The sequence below is a fragment of the Mercurialis annua genome, linkage group LG5 (assembly GCF_937616625.2).
Source record: "Mercurialis annua linkage group LG5, ddMerAnnu1.2, whole genome shotgun sequence".
NCBI classification, from domain to species: domain Eukaryota; kingdom Viridiplantae; phylum Streptophyta; class Magnoliopsida; order Malpighiales; family Euphorbiaceae; genus Mercurialis; species Mercurialis annua.
The window spans coordinates 36,132,141-36,147,970 of record NC_065574.1 but is presented as its reverse complement, the minus strand read 5'-3'; positions in this window follow the sequence as shown (position 1 = coordinate 36,147,970).

The following is a 15,830-nucleotide window of genomic DNA, read 5'->3' as shown; positions in this document are numbered from 1 at the left end:
TGAAACGTTTGGATTTGTTTCGTCTTAAATCGCTAAAAATATGAAACGTTTGGATTTATTTCGTAATCCTTTAAACGTTTGGATTGGTTTGGTAACATTTGTAAACGTTTGGCTTAAATCGCTAAAAAGGTGAAACGTTTGGATTTGTTTCGTAACGTTTTAAACGTTTGGATTGGTTTCGTAACGTTTTAAATGTTTAGCTTAAATTGCTAAAAAGGGTAAACGTTTAGATTTGTTTCGTAACTTTTGTAAACATTTGGCGTAAATCAATAAAAAGGTGAAATGTTTGGATTTGTTTCGTAACGTTTTGAAACGTTTGGCTTTAATCGCTAAATAGGGGAAACGTTTGGATTGACTTTGTAACGTTTTAAACATTAGGATAGGTTTTGTAACGGTTTAAATGTTTTGCTTAAATCGCTAAAAAGGGGAAACGTTTGGATTTGTTTCGTAACGTTTGTAAACGTTTGGCTTAAATCGCAAAAAATGTCAAACATTTGAATTTTTTTCGTAACGTTTTAAACGTTTGGATTTGTTTCGTAAAGTTTTATACGTTTGGATTTGTTTCGTAACATTTTAAACGTTTGGCTTAAATCACTAAAAAGGTGGAACGTTTGGATTTGTTTCGTAATGTTTTAAACGTTTGGATTTGTTTCATAACAGTTTAAACCATTGGCTTAAATCGCTAAAAAGATGAAACGTTTGGATTTGTTTCCTAACGTTGTAAACTTTTAGCTTAAATGTTTGGTTTTGTTTCGTAATGTTTGTAAACGTTTGGCTTAAATCGATAAAAAGGTGAAATGTTTGGTTTTGTTTTGTAACGTTTGTAAACGTTTGTCTTAAATCGCTAAAAAGGTGAAACGTTTAAAACGTTACAAAACCAATCCACACATTTCACCTTTCTAGCGATTTAAGACAAACGTTTACAAACGTTAAGAAACAAATCCAAACGTTTCACCTTTTTAGTGATTGAAGCCAAACGTTTACAAACGTTACGAAACAAAACCAAACATTTCACCTTTTTAGCAATTTAAGCCAAACGTTTACAAACGTTACGAAACAAATCCAACGTTTTCGTAACGTTTTAAACGTTTGGATTTATTTCGTAATGTTTTAAACGTTTGGCTTAAATTGCTAAAAAGGTGAAACGTTTGGTTTTGTTTCGTAACGTTTGTAAACATTTGGCTTCAATCCCTAAAAAGGTGAATCATTTGTATTTGTTTCGCAACGTTTAAACGTTTGGATTTGTTTCGTAATGCTTTAAACGTTTGGATTGGTTTCGAAATATTTGTAAACGTTTGTCATAAACCGCTAAAAATGTGAAACGTTTGGATTTGATTTATAATATTTTAAACGTTTGGATTGGTTTCGTAATATTTTAAACTTTTGGCTTAATCGCTAAAAATGTGAAACGTTTGGATCTATTTCGTATCATTTTAAATGTTTGGCTTAGATTGCTAAAAAGGTGAAACGTTTGGATTTGTTTCATAACGGTTTAAAATGTTTGGCGTAAATTGCTAAACAGATGAAACATTGGCTTTGTTTTGAAACGTTTGTAAACGTTTGGCCTAAATTTCTAAAAAGGTAAAAAGTTTGGTTTTATTTCGTAACGTTTGTAAACATTTGGCTTAAATTGCGAAAAAGGTGAAACGTTTGGATTTGATTAGAAACGTTTGTGAATGTTTGGCTTTAATCGCTAAAAATGTGAAATGTTAGGATTTTTTTGTAAAGTTTTTAAACGTTTTGCTTAAATCGCTAAAAAGGTGAAACGTTTGGTTTTTTTTCCTTATGTTTTATACGTTTGGATTTGTTTCGTAATAGTTTAAACGTTTGGTTTAAATTGCTAAAAAGGGGAAACATTTGGATTTGTTTCGTAACGTTGTAAATGTTTGGCTTAAATGTTTGGTTCTGTTTCGTAATGTTTGTAAACGTTTGGCTTAAATCGATAAAAAGGTGAAATGTTTGGTTTTGTTTTGTAACGTTTGTAAACGTTTGGCTTAAATCACTAAAAAGGGGAAACGTTTAAAACGTTACAAAACCAATCCACACATTTCACCTTTTTAGCGATTTAAGACAAACGTTTACAAACGTTAAGAAACAAATCCAAACGTTTCACTTTTTTAGCGATTGAAGCAAAATGTTTACAAACGTTACGAAACAAAACCAAACGTTTACCTTTTTAGCAATTTAAGCCAAACGTTTACAAACGTTACGAAACAAATCCAACGTTTTCGTAACGTTTTAAACGTTTGGATTTGTTTCGTAACGTTTTAAACGTTTGGCTTAAATTTCTAAAGAGGTGAAACGTTTGGTTTTGTTTCGTAACGTTTGTAAACATTTGGCTTAAATCCCTAAAAAGGTGAATCTTTTGGATTTGTTTCGTAATATTTTAACCATTTGGATTTGTTTCGTAATGCTTTAAACATTTGGATTGGTTTCGAAATGTTTGTAAATGTTTGTCTTAAATCGCTAAAAATGTGAAACGTTTGGATTTGATTTACAACATTTTGAACGTTTGGATTGGTTTCGTAATATTTTAAACTATTGGCTTAAATCGCTAAAAATGTGAAACGTGTGGATCTATTTCGTAACATTTTAAATGTTTGGCTTACATTGCTAAAAAGGTGAAACATTTGGATTTTTTTCATAACGGTTTTAAATGTTTGGCGTAAATCGCTAAATAGGTGGAATGTTGGCTTTATTTTGAAACGTTTGTAAACGTTTGGCCTAAATTTCTAAAAAGGGGAAACGTTTGGTTTTGTTTCATAACGTTTGTAAACATTTGGCTTAAATTGCTAAAAAGGTGGAACATATGGATTTGTTTCGTAACGTTTGTGAACGTTTGGCTTTAATCGCTAAAAATGTGGAATGTTAGGATTTTTTTGTAAAGTTTTTAAACGTTTGGCTTAAATCGTAAAAAAGGTGAAATGTTTATTTTTGTTTCGTAATGTTTTAAATGTTTGGATTTGTTTTGTTACGTATGGCTTAAATCGCTAAAAAGGTGAAACGTTTGGATTTGTTTCGTAAATTTTGTAAATGTTTGGCTTAAATCTCTAAAAAGGTGAAGCGTTTTGTTTCGTAACGTTTTAAACGTTTGGATTGGTCTTGTAACGTTTGTAAACGTTTGGCTTGAATTTCTAAAAAGGTGAAACGTTTGGTTTTGTTTCTTAACGTTTGGCTTAAATCGCTAAAAATGTGAAACTTTGGATTAAATCGCTAAAAATGTGAAACATTTGGATTCGTTCGTAACGTTAAAAACGTTTGGCTTAAATCGCTAAAAAGGTAAAATGTTTGGATTTGTTTCGAAAAGTTTGTAAACGTTTGGCTTAAATTGCTAAAAAGGTGAAACATTTGGTTTTGTTTCGCAACGTTGGTGAACTTTTGGCTTAAATAGCTAAAAATGTTAAACGTTTGGATTTGTTTCGTAACATTTTAAACGTTTGGCTTAAATCGCTATAAACGTGAAACGTTTAGATTTGTTTCGTAACGTTTACAAACGTTTGGATTGGTTTTGTAACGTTTTTAACTTTTGGCTTAAATCGCTAAAAATGTGAAACGTTTGGATTTGTTTCGTAACGTTTGTATACGTTTGGCTTAAATTGTTAAAAAGGTGAAACATTTGGATTTGTTTCGCAATGTTTTTAAAGTTTGGATTGGTTTCGTAACGTTTGTAAACGATTGGCTTCAATTGCTAAAAAGGTGAAATGTTTGGATTTGTTTCCTAACGTTTTAAAAGGTTGGCTTAAATCGCTAAATAGGTGAAACATTTAGATTTGTTTCGTAACGTTTGTAAATGTTTGGCTTAAATCGCTAAAAATGGGAAACGTTTGAATTTGTTTCTTAACGTTTGTAAACATTTGGCTTCAATCGCTAAAAAAAGGAATTGTTTGGATGTGAAACATTTGGATTTGTTTCGTAACGTTTGTAAACGTTTGGTTACAATCGCTAAAAAGGGGAAACGTTTGGATTTGTTTCGTAACGTATGTAAACGTTTGGGTTAAATCGTTAAAAGTGAAACGTTTTTATTTGTTTCGCAACGTATTAAACATTTGGCTTCAATCGCTAAAAAGGTGAAACATTTGGATTTGTCTCGTAACGTTTGTAAACGTTTGGCTTAAATTGCTAAAAAGGTGAAACGTTTGGATTTGTTTCGTAATGTTTTAAACGTTTGGATTGGTTTCGTGACGTTTTAAACGTTTGGCCTAAATTGCTAAAAAGGTGAAACGTTTGGATTTGTTTCGAACGTTTGTAAACATTTGGCTTAAATCACTAAAAAGGTGAAACGTTTGGTTTTGTTTCGTAACATTTTAAACGTTTGGATTGGTTTCGTAATGTTTTAAACGTTTGGCTTAAATCGCTAAAAAGGGGAAACGTTTGGATTTGTTTTGTAACATTTGTAAACGTTTTGCTTAAATAGCTAAAAAAGGGGAAACATTTATATTTGTTTCGTAACGTTTGTAAACGTTTTGCTTAAATCGCTAGAAAGGTGAAATGTTTGGATTTGTTTCGTAATGTTTTAAACGTTTGGATTTGTTTCATAAAGTTTTAAACGTTTGGCTTAAATCGCTAAAAAGGTGAAACGTTTGGTTTTGTTTCGTAACGTTTGTAAACGAAATCCAAATGTTTAAAACGTTACGAAACAAATCCAAACGTTTAAAATGTTACGAAACAAATCCAAACGTTTCACCTTTTTAGCGATTTAAGCCAAACATTATAAACGTCACTAAACAAAACCAATCGTTTCACCTTTTTAGAGATTGAATCCAAACGTTTACAAACGTATACAAACGTTATGAAACAAAACTAAACGTTTCACCTTTTTAGCAATTTTCTTAACGTTTACAAACGTTAAGAAACAAATCCAAACGTTTCACCTTTTTAGCAATTTAAGCCAAAAATTTAAAACGTCACGAAACCAATCCAAACATTTGTTTCGTAACGTTTTAAAATGTTTGGTTTAAATCGCTAAAAACGTGAAACGTTTGGATTTGTTTCGTCACGTTTGTAAACGTTTGGCTTAAATCGCTAAAAATGTGAAACGTTTAGATTTATTTCATAACATTTAAAACGTTTGGATTGGTTTTGTAACGTTTTAAACGTTTGGCTAAAATCGCTAAAAATGTGAAACGTTTGGATTTGTTTCGTAACGCTTGTAAACGTTTGGCTTAAATCGCTAATAAGGCAAAACGTTTGGATTTGTTTCGTAACGTTTTTATTTTCATAATATTTGTAAGCGTTTGTCTTAAATCGCTAAAAATGTGAAACGTTTGGAATTGTTCTGTAACGTTTTAAACATTTGGATTTATTTCGTAACGTTTGTAAACGTTTGGATTAAATAGCTAAAAATAAACGTTTGGACTTGTTTCGTAACGTTTGTAAATGTACGTTACGAAATAAATCCAAACGTTATGAAATAAAACCAAACGTTTCACCTGTTAGTAGTATGTGCCTTCGGGCTATTTTGTTTGTATACTTGTATAAACAAATCCCAATCACAATGATCTATATGTGTTATTTGAACTAAGTGTCTCATCAACTAAGCGTTTATTTATTGCATATTGTCCTTATCACATTGTGATAGAATCTATTCTTAAGGTGTTAAGAATATGAGTGATAGATTCTATTATACAAGTGATCTAAATAAACGTCACGATCGGTGGGGTCCTACGAATAAGAGCATCGCATTATCCCGGAAAGATCGCCGCCTCTGTTTATTCTCCTGAATAGTAAAGAGTTACTAATTATAGGAAGTAGTGAGTCTCATATTACTTGATGGGATCAGAATAAACATGTGGACACTCAAAGGGTTTGAGTTAGTCGAACAAGTGACGCTAGATGACTTATACATGGTATTTCATCAAAGTCAATTTAATGTCATCTAGTTCATAATTATACATATGTCCTTTGACTTGCGGTGACACTATCTTGTATATAGGTGATTAGAGTTTGATACTCCTTGACCCTAGATCTTTCATGAGCTAGGGTCGCGGGATGTGTTGGCTCTAGTTAGTTGTATATGGAGATAGAGGTTTACCCAAGAGAGGATTTATCATTCCGGATGAACGGAGAAAAGATTCTATCCTATCTCAAATTTTTCTTGATAGATGGTAAAACCTGCGTAGGTGTATATGAATTACTTAGAAAGTTGTTTCTAGTGGAAGTCATATTTATCAAGAATAAGAACTGAGATGAGGTCATATGATCAAGACAAACAGTGTTTGGCTTAACCGTGACACTAGTCGAGATCGGAATCTTAGATGAATGGAATTTTGAGTGTACGGTAATTATGAACATTAGTTCATAAAGAATGCATCGAAACATTCATATCTATTTGGGGTCGTGATATGTTACTAGACATCACTCACGATCTACGAGAATTAATAATTAATGGGTTTTGATTATTAATATAAGAAAGTCGTTTCATATGACTCTCGTTGTCATATAGATGTGAACCTAGTTAGTCACACACAATAGGGTGTGCAACCGATTGAGTTTACGACAGATCGATTTCATATAGTGCTAGCATATCTCGGAAATTAATCTAATATGAAAAACAAGTATAAATTACTGACTAATTTGTAAAAGCTATAAATTAGTAGGCACCTAATTTTATTTTATCCAACTTAATGTAACGATGTCATGCGATGATGTAAAGTGATGATGTCATGTGATGATGTCACGATGATGTCATGCGATGATGTCATGTGATGATGTCACAATGATGTCATGCGATAATGTCACGTGATGATGTCATGTGATGATGTCATGTATGTCTCTGTGTGTGACATCTAGCATCCGACGTGTCAGAAGGTGGTAACACCTATGTTTGATGTGTGATACCTAGCATGTATCAGATGGTGGCAACACCTATTCTTCGTGTGTGACACCTAGCATGTGAGGATTCGAATGGTGGCAACACCTTTGCTTGGTGTGTGACACCTAGCATGTGAGGTGTCAGAGTTTCTTACAAACTCTTGTCTATAAATAGAGGTTGCCTTAACTCATTTTATACGGATATTAAACTCCATAGATCATTAAACTTTACTCAAATTACAAAAAGATCACTAAAAAAACTTTTGTTACAAAATGGTCATTGAATTATACCTTTTACTACAAAAATGTTTATGTTGTTACAAAAACAACACTAAACTTTTTGTGAATTACAAAAATATCACTAGATAATACCTCTTATTACAAAAAGGTCACTCAACTATGTTCTTTTTTGTAATTTTGGCATGCCACGTCAGCAAAAATGTTGCGTTTTTGCTTAAAACGCAAAGTTTTAGATGGCTGAACCCCTTTGTAATAAAAGGTATAGTTTAATGACCATTTTGTAACAAAAGTGTTTTTAGTGACCTTTCTGTAATTTGAGGAAAGATTAGTGATCTACAGAGTTTAATATCCCATTTTATACATACCACACTTAAGAGAGCATATTTGAAGGAGTTCAAATAGTCATCAATCACAAAAAAGCTTGGAGAAAGTTATTCATACATCCGAGCAAAGATGGAATCGAGGCGAGAGTTTGAGCTTAGGGTTGCTCGGCAAGAGGAACTCTTGCGGATTACTTCAAGGCGAGGATTCAATCGGACGCATACTTGTGTGGACGAGCTTGAGGTCGCCGTACTATCGGGACTACAAAAATCGTTGGAGAATCGACATAGGTATTTTTCTTACGATTTTTAGATGCGTGCTTTAATTACTAGATGATATGACAATCCATTTGTTATTGATATAATCAATTTATGGATCTGGATTGTTGGAATACCGCTGCACCAATAGTGGTATCAGAGCCACCGTATCATCAAGTATTAAAGGTTTACGATTGAATGCATGTATTGATAATCATGGACTTAGGAATTAGTATTGAGCATGTAATTTCTAATTCCGAGGGCTTAGGTCTTGTTTGCAAAAACGAGCAAACGCTATTGTGACATTAATTATATTTGATTAAATTCTGTTACGGAGATTGGTACTTAAGTGGTCCGCTCGTGACCCTCCAATCTATCCTGGGAATTTTTCTAATGTGAGTATTTAACACAATACGTGACTTGCTTGTGCATTATGTTGTCATCAACAAACATGCAGAACAAGTGATAGTTTTCTTATTCTTGTGTGGCTAAAGAATGAGACCTAAGAAGTCCATGATCACACATGTGTGATTTCATGATTTATTTTAGCTTTAATATGTATGAAATGCATGCTAAAATGTTGTTTGCTTAGTGAGACCGGAATAACTTAAAACCCTAAGAAATCTTCCTAAAAGTTAAAAGATTAAATTTATATTGATTAATCATTTAATTGATTTATCATTGGCTCTCCATTGGAGCAATAAACAAACACGCTTTGAGTTATCATCTTGTCGGCTATGAATACATAGGGGTGAGATGATATCGTCAAGAGGCCATTGTTGAGTTTATTGTTAAGCACGATATGTTATGGGTGTATCGATATAGTACACGATAATAACGGCAATTAGGCGTACCTGAGTCGTGTATTATTCAAATTGATACATGTTAGTTGATTCAATAGGTTAAAGTTAACTAATGCAAAAACCCAATAACGACAATGGGTATCTGAGGGTGAAAGCATTAGGAACCAAAAATGATTGAACCTCATATGAGATATGATGAACAAGTGTTGTTCACTTGTAGTGCATTGTGATCCCAATAACGGCAATTAGGTGTACCTGGGGGAAAGATCAATGGCTACAAGAATTCAATCATCCGCTTGAAATCTTTTTCAACAAAGTGTAGGATATGAAAAAGATAGTGGGAGGCCATTTAGATAAAGACCAAATCATTATGGTTTTAAATATACAAGACAATAATACTAATTAGAGATCTTTGCTATCTATAGGTTGATAAGATAAGATGAAATCGAATCCGTTAAGTAGCATTCTCGATAATAATCATTTAGTGGCTCCTAACTTTGTTGATTGGTTGAGAAATCTCAAAATAATTCTTGCAAGTGAACACATAACATATGTTTTTGAGACAAATGTTCCGGGACCATTGCCGATTGAGGCACCTCCCGAGGAACATGAGGCATTGCGCAAGTGGAAGTTAGAAGACGAACGAGCCAAGTGATATATGTTGGCATCTATGAATAACGAGTTGCAAAAGAAACACGAGAAATATCCAGGAGCTCGAAATATTGTTTCACTAACTAGAGTTGTCTGGTGAATCAAGTCGTTTTGCTAGATATGAGATATCTAAGCAATTATTCGGGAGAAGCACTCCGAGGGAAAGGGTGTTGAAGAACATGTGAACATGATGATTCGATGTATCGAACGGCTAGAGGGTCTAGACTTCATCATGGACTTCAATCTCCAAACGGATATGATCCTTAATCTATTCTGGAATCATATGGTGATTTCATCACGAATTATTATATGAATCGGATAGAATGTACACTTGCCTAGTCATAAAACATGTTGATAACTGCTGAAAAGAATAATGTTAAGGGAAAGGAAGTTTCTCTTGTGTTTGCTTCTTCTAGTAAGACTAAGAAGAAGAAAATTAAGAAGAATGTTTTGAAGGCTCAAAAGGCCATTGCAAAAAAAGGGCACCTCGGAGAACAAAGGAAAGTGTTTCTTTTGTGAAGGCAAGGGACATTGGAAACAAAATTTCCCCAAGTATTTGGAATCCAAGGGCAAGAACAAGAAGAATGAAAATCCCGGTGAGGGTGTGTCAATTTTTTGTTATTTCAATTCCAATAACAATAGCTCGTCCAAAGCTGGGGTATTAGGTACCGGAGCTAGTTCTCACATTTGTTCATCCTTACAGGATCTAGCAAATGAGAGGAAGTTGGACAAGGACAAAGTAATCTTGAAGCTTGGAAATAACGCAAGCGTTGTGGCTAAAGCTATAAAATCATCTTCTATTTTGTTGTATAAACATGTTTTGTATTTGAAAAATGTTTTGTACTTACCAAACGATTATAGAAGTATCATGTCCATTTCTTTTATGACAAGATTAGGGTGTTATTTCCTATTTACAAAGGATGTTTGTAAAATTATCTCTAATAATGAAATCGTTGGTTATGGTTATGTACATAACGGTCTTTATTGTATAAATGAAGATCTTAGCAATACAAATAATTTTTTCGAAATAAATACCATAAGTGATCAAACCTCGAAACAATTATGGCACTTACGATTAGGACATATTGCGGAAGATGGACCTAACAAGTTGGATAAGATGGGAATCTTGAGCAATCTTGATTCTGCATCAATTTCAACTTGTGAGTCATGTCTTAAAGGCAAGATGACCCGATCACCCTTTGTGGGACAAAGTGGTAGAGCCAAAGATATTTCAGAAATCATACATAGTGATGATGTGGTCCATTTAAAGAAATGGCACTAGGTGGTTATTTGTACTTCATTACCTTCAACGAAGATTTATCACGGTACGGGTATGTTTTTCTAATAAAGAACAAGAGTGAAGCTTTTGAAAAATTTAAAGACTTCAAAAATGAAGTAGAAAAAAAAATTGGAAAAGGTATTAAAATCCTACGATCTGATCAAAGAGGTGGATACTTGAGTATGGAATTTGGTACATTCTAAAAAGAATGCGGTATTATTTCTCAACCGACTCCTCCACGAACACCACAGTTTAATGGTGTATCGGAACTGAGGAATCGTACATTGTTAGACATGGTACAATCAATGATGAGCTATACTGATTTACTAATTTCATTATGGGGTCATGCACTTCTTTGCGCAAATTATATTCTAAATCGAGTACCAACTAAATCTGCTACGAGAATACCTTATGCGATATGGTATGGTAAGGAGCCAAATCTTATGCATATTAAGATTTGGGGATGTTCGGCATATATCAAAAAGTAGATAACTGAAAAGATGGAATCAAGATCAATCATGGGAAGATTCGTTGGTTATCCTAAAGACAGTTTAGGATATTATTTCTATATTCCATCCGAACAAACAATTATTGTTAGTCGGGATGCAGTCTTTCTTGAAAAACCATTTATTCAAGAATGGGGCAAAGGAAGAAATATAGAATTGGATGAGGAGTCGCCTAAAGACCAACAAAATGATGGAGATTGATCAAAATGATAGTGAATGAGAATTAAATCTACAAAAACACCTCGAAGATCAAGTAGAGTATCTTATCCACCGGAGAGATATGGTTTTCTTCATAATATTCAAGAATTCCTTATTTATGGAGAAAATGATCAAATTGTTGATCCTTCTACTTATGAAGAAGCTATATATGATATAGATTCTTGAAGATGGTTTGAAGCTATGAAATCCGAAATGGAGTCCATGTACAGTAACCAAGTTGGGAGCTAGTCGATCCACCCGAAGGTATTTTATACCAATAGGGAACAAACGAATCTTCAAGCGTAAAATTGGTGCTGATGTAAAAGTGGAAACTTTTAAAGCTAGGCTTGTTGCGAAAGGGTTTCGCCAAAGGCATTGAAAAATGTTTTGTACTTACCAAACGCTTATAGAAGTATCATATCCATTTCTTTTATGACAAGATTAGGGCGTTATTTCCTATTTACAAAGGATGTTTGTAAAATTATCTATAATAATGAAATCGTTGGTTATGGTTATGTACATAACGGTCTTTATTGTATAAATGAAGATGTTAGCAATACAAATAATGTTTTCGAAATAAATACCATAAGTGATCAAACCTCGAAACAATTATGGCACTTACGATTAGGACATATTGCGGAAGATGGACCTAACAAGTTGGATAAGATGGGAATCTTGAGCAATATTGATTCCGCATCAATTTCAACTTGTGAGTCATGTCTTAAAGGCAAGATGACCCGATCACCCTTTGTGGGACAAAGTGGTAAAGCCAAAGATGTTTCAGAAATCATACATAGTGATGATGTGGTCCATTTAAAGAAATGGCACTAGGTGGTTATTTGTACTTCTATACCTTCAACGAAGATTTATCACGGTATGGGTATGTTTTTCTTATAAAGAACAAGAGTGAAGCTTTTCAAAGATTTAAAGACTTCAAAAATGAAGTAGAAAAAAAATTTAGAAAAGGTATTAAAATCCTAAGATCTGATCAAGGAGGTGGATACTTGAGTATGGAATTTGGTACATTCTTAAAAGAATGCGGTATTATTTCTCAACTGACTCCTCCAGGAACACCACAGTTTAATGGTGTATCGGAACGGAGGAATCGTACATTGTTAGACATGGTACAATCAATGATGAGCTATACTGATTTACTAATTTCATTATGGGGTCATTCACTTCTTTGCGCAAATTATATTCTAAATCGAGTACCAACTAAATCTGCTCCGAGAATACCTTATGCGATATGGTATGGTAAGGAGCCAAATCGTATGCATATTAAGATTTGGGGGATGTTCGGTATATATCAAAAAGTTGATAACTGAAAAGATGGAATCAAAATCAATAATGGGAAGCTTCGTTGGTTATCCTAAAGACAGTTTAGGATATTATTTCTATATTCCATCCGAACAAACAATTATTGTTAGTCGGGATGCAGTCTTTCTTGAAAAACAATTTATTCAAGAATGGAGAAATGGAAGAAATATAGAATTGGATGAGGAGTCGCCTAAAGACCAACAAAATGATGGAGATTGATCAAACAAATAGTGAATAAGAATTAAATCTACAAAAACACCTCGAAGATCAAGTAGAGTATCTTATCCACCGGAGAGATATGGTTTTCTTCATAATATTCAAGAATTCCTTATTCATGGAGAAAATGATCAAATTGTTGATCCTTCTACTTATGAAGAAGCTATATGTGATATAGATTCTTGAAGATGGTTTGAAGCTATGAAATCCGAAATGGAGTCCATGTACAGTAACCAAGTTGGGAGCTAGTCGATCCACCCGAAGGTATTATACAAATAGGGAACAAACGGATCTTCCAGCGTAAAATTGGTGCTGATGGAAAAGTGGAAACTTTTAAAGCTAGGCTTGTTGCGAAAGGGTTTCGCCAAAGGCATTGAATAATGTTTTATACTTACCAAACGCTTATAGAAGTATCATGTCCATTTCTTTTATGACAAGATTAGGGCGTTATTTCCTATTTACAAAGGATGTTTGTAAAATTATCTATAATAATGAAATCGTTGGTTATGGTTATGTACATAACGGTCTTTATTGTGTAAATGAAGATGTTAGCAGTACAAATAATGTTTTCGAAATAAATACCATAAGTGATCAAACCTCGAAACAATTATGGCACTTACGATTAGGACATATTGCGGAAGATGGACCTAACAAGTTGGATAAGATGGGAATCTTGAGCAATCTTGATTCCGCATCAATTTCAACTTATGAGTCATGTCTTAAAGGCAAGATGACCCGATCACCCTTTGTGGGATAAAGTGGTAGAGCCAAAGATGTTTCAGAAATCATACATAGTGATGATGTGGTCCATTTAAAGAAATGGCACTAGGTGGTTATTTGTACTTCTTTACCTTCAACGAAGATTTATCACGGTACGGGTATGTTTTTCTTATAAAGAACAAGAGTGAAACTTTTGAAAAATTTAAAGACTTCAAAAATGAAGTAGAAATTTTTTTTGGAAAAGGTATTAAAATCATACGATCTGATCAAGGAGGTGGATACTTGAGTATGGAATTTGGTACATTCTTAAAAGAATGCGGTATTATTTCTCAACTGACTCCTCCAGGAACACCACAGTTTAATGGTGTATCAGAATGGAGGAATCGTACTTTGTTAGACATGGTACAATCAATGATGAGCTATACTGATTTACTAATTTCATTATGGGGTCATGCACTTCTTTGCGCAAATTATATTCTAAATCGAATACCAACTAAATCTGCTCCGAGAATACCTTATGCGATATGGTATGGTAAGGAGCCAAATCTTAAGCATATTAAGATTTGGGGATGTTCGGCATATATCAAAAAGTTGATAACTGAAAAGATGAAATCAAAATCAATCATGGGATGATTCGTTGGTTATCCTAAAGACAGTTTAGGATATTATTTCTATATTCCATCCGAACAAACAATTATTGTTAGTCGGGATGCAGTCTTTCTTGAAAAACAATTTATTCAAGAATGGGGCAAAGGAAGAAATATAGAATTGGATGAGGAGTCGCCTAAAGACCAACAAAATGATGGAGATTGATCAAACAGATAGTGAATAAGAATTAAATCTACAAAAACACTTCGAAGATCAAGTAGAGTATCTTATTCACCAGAGAGATATGGTTTTCTTTATAATATTCAAGAATTCCTTATTCATGGAGAAAATGATCAAATTGTTGATCCTTCTACTTATGAAGAAGCTATATGTGATATAGATTCTTGAAGATGGTTTAAAGCTATGAAATCCGAAATGGAGTCCATGTACAGTAACCAAGTTGGGAGCTAGTCGATCCATCCGAAGGTATTATACCAATAGGGAACGAACGAATCTTCAAGCGTAAAATTGGTGCTGATGGAAAAGTGGAAACTTTTAAAGCTAGGCTTTATGCGAAAGGGTTTCGCCAAAGGCAAGGAGTCGATTATGAAGAGACTTTCTCGCCTGTAGCCATGCTTAAGTCCATCCGGATTCTGCTTGCCATAGCTTCACATTTAGATTATGAGGTTTGGAAAATGGATGTCAAGACCGCATTCCTTAATGGATATATTGAGGAGGAAATCTATATGGAACAACCTAAGAATTTTGAATCCCAAGAAGGTTCCAAGGTGTGTAAGCTGAAACGATCGATCTATGGATTGAAGCAAGCTTGAGAAGTTGGAATCGTCGTTTTGATGAAGCTATAAAGAGTTACGAGTTTATCAAAAATGAAGATGAACCATGTGTTTACAAGAAGGTTAGTGGGAGCACAATCACGTTCCTAGTCTTGTACGTTGATGACATTTTACTATTAGGAAATGATGTTCGTATGTTAACCTCTGTAAATCTTTGGTTATCAAAAACTTTCTACATGAAAGACCTCGGAGAATAGGTCTCTCCTAAAGGCTCTACTTAGAAAAGATATTGATGAAATTCAATATGGACAATTCTAAGAGAGGACTGATTCCCGTAAGGAATGGAATTCATCTTTCAAAGGATATGTCTCCAAAGACATCTGAGGAAAGAGATGAAATGGCAATGATACCATATGCTTTAGAAATTGGTAGTCTTATGTACGCTATGTTGTGTACTAGGCCGGATATTGCCAATGCGGTTAGTTTGACTAGCCGACATCAATTCAATCCAGGTTTGGAACATTGGATGACTGTTGAGAATATCTGTAAGTACTTGAGAAGGACTAAAGATATGATCTTAACATATGGAGAAGGTGATCTACAAATAGACGGCTTTACAAATTCTGATTTTCAATCAGATATAGACGATCGTAAGTCTATATCCAGATTCGTATTAACCAAGAGAGGATTTATCACTCCGGATGAACGGAGAAAAGATTCTATGCTATCTCAAATTATTCTTGATGGATGATAAAACCTACGCAGGTGTATATGACTTACTTAGAAAGTTGATTCTAGTGGAAGTCATATTTATCAAGAATAATAACTGAGATGAGGTCATATGATCAGATAAACAGTGTTTGACTTAACCGTGACACTAGTCGAGATCAGAATCTTAGATGAATGGAATTTTGAGTGTACGGTAATTATGAACATTGGTTCATAAAGAATGCATCAAAACATTCATATCTATTTGGGGGTCGTGATATGTTGCTAGACGTCACTCACAATCTAAGATAATTAATAATTAATGGGATTTAATTATCAATATAAGAAAGGCGTTTCTTATGACTCTCGCTACCATATAGATGTGAACCTAGGGTTGCTCGGCAAGAGGAACTCTTGTGGAT